A 2,500-nucleotide genomic window follows, 5' to 3' on the forward strand; every position below is an offset into this window, starting at 1 on the left:
TTTATATATATATATATCATATATATATTTATAATATAAGTATATATATATATATCTTTATATATATACATCTATAGATATATATATAATATATAATATATATATATATATATATATATATATATATGTGTGGGTGGGTGTGTGTGTTGTGTGGTGTTGTGGCTGTGTGTGTGTTGTGAGGAGTGTGTTTGTTGTGTTGGTGTGTTTGTGTGGTTTGTGTGTGTGTGTGGTGTGTGTGTGTGTGTGTGTGTGTGTGTGTGTGTGTGATGTGTGTGCGTGGTATATATATATATATTTTTATATATATATATTATATATTTTTATACCTATTTTTATATATATATTTTTATATACACACACACACAACACAATATGTTTTTATGTAAAAAAATAGATTAAAAAATACTTATATACAGTGTAATATGTTATAGTGGTATATATTTATATATTTTTATATTATATTATTTTTATATATGTGTGTATATATTATATGTACTTATATATACATACACACACACCACACACACACAAACACAAATATTTTTTATTATATTTTATAATATATATTTTTTTATATATATTTATATATTATATATAATATATTTTGTGTGTAGTGTGTGTGTGTGTGTGTATGGTTTATGTGAACCCATGTGTTTAATGTATTTATATGTAAATATATATTTTTTTTTGTTTACGTACTCTTTATATATATATATATATATAGAGATAGATATTATATTTTATCTATTATATATATTTTACTACTGTATATATGTGTTTTTTCTTTTTTTTTTTTTTACTAGATACTATATGTGTGGGTGTGTGGGGGTGGGTGTTTTGTTTGTTTAAAGTTTCATTATGTTTTTGCTTTGGGAGGTTGTGGTGTTGGTGTGTTTGTGGATTTTTATAATATATAAACCTATACTTCGCATCGCTCTCTCTCTTCTCTTCTCGCGCGCGAGCTATCTATTTTGAGATAGAGTTAGATTGTTTTAGTTTGTTAGTGTTTGATTTAGTTTGCTTTGTTGATCTGTTTGATTTAGTTTAGTTAGTTTTTTTGATACTGTTTTATTATTTTGTTTACGATTGAGTGTTGTTTGTGTGTTTGTTATTTTATATTTTTAGATATAGTGTAGTGTTTTGTATATATATTTTTTAGATTATTTATGATAGTTATAGATGTTTTTTATTTTGTTATTATTTTTCTTATATGTGTGTTGTCACACATACTCCACATAATTTATTCATGCTGTTGTTTACTGATTTGGATGAGAGTGTGATTTATATTGTGTGTTTGTGATTTAGATAGATATGGAGTTTTTTTGTTTTTTTGAGATAGGTCTTAGATTGACAGTGGCTTAGAGTGATTCGTGATTGTTTTTGTGTGTGTTGAGATATTGATTTTATTAGTGTTTTTTTTGAGATAGTTTGTAGATTCAGTTTGGGCATTTTCTATTCTTCGTAGCTAATTATATTTAGTGTGTGATTTTTAGTGTGTGCGTTGGTGTTTGTTGTTAGAGTGTGTTTTTCGTGTGTGTGTGCGAGTGTCGTGGATAGTGATATTGTGTGTGATTTTATTGTTTATGTTCATAGTTTGATATTTAGATTGATATGTGTGATAAGAGTTTTATTGTGTTAGTTAGTTATTGGTTTGTTTGGAGTAGTGTTAGTTAGTTAGTTTTTGTATGTGAGTGAGTGAGTTTGTATGGATATGGATATTGTGGATTAGAAGAGTGTGTGTGTTTTTGTGTGTGTTATTGTGTGGAGAGGTGAGTTGGTGAGTGGCTGTGTTTGTGTTTTGGGGTGTGTTTGTGTTTTTGTGTTGTGGTGGTTGTGATTGTGTGTGTGTGTGTTCTGATGTTTGTTGTGTTTTTGTACATGTGATAGTGGTGTGATGTGTTAGTTAGAGTTGTGAGTGTGTGTTTTTGTGAGTGGTTTGTGTGTGAGTGGGGGAGTGTGGTTGTTGTATTGTGTTTTTAGATTTTGTGTGTGTGTGATTGAGTGTGTGAGTGAGTGTTTGTGATGTTTGAGGTCTGTTTGTTGTGAGTGTTTTTGTGTGGAGAGATGGTGTTTGAGATTTGAGGTGGTATGGGTGTGGATATGGGATGTTTGATTGTTTGTGTGTTTTTTGTTTGTGTGTTGTGTGTGCTGTGATTTTGTGTGTATAGTGTTTATGTTTGTGATAGAGTGTGTGTGTTGTTAGTGATTGTGTTATTTAGAGAGTGTGAGTGGGTCGGATGGAGTGAAAGGGCAGAGTGAGTTGTGGTGTGATGTTGTGAGAGAGTGTTTTTGTGAGTGTTATTGTTTGTGTGTGTGTGTGTGTGAGAGTTTGTGTGTGTGTATATTTTGGGGTGGTGGTGGTGTGTGTTTGTTTGTGAGGTGTGTGTTTTTATAGGTGTGTTTTTTGTGTGGTGGGGTCTGTTATTTATTTGAGTGTGTGTCCCTTTACCAACTTATACCTTTTTTAATTGGAGAGGGATTGTAGGTGTTTTTGTAGATT

The sequence above is a fragment of the Penaeus japonicus genome, unplaced genomic scaffold (assembly GCF_977035675.1).
Source record: "Penaeus japonicus unplaced genomic scaffold, GWHDUDI00000001_assembly GWHDUDI00000022, whole genome shotgun sequence".
Taxonomy (NCBI): Eukaryota; Metazoa; Arthropoda; class Malacostraca; order Decapoda; family Penaeidae; genus Penaeus; species Penaeus japonicus.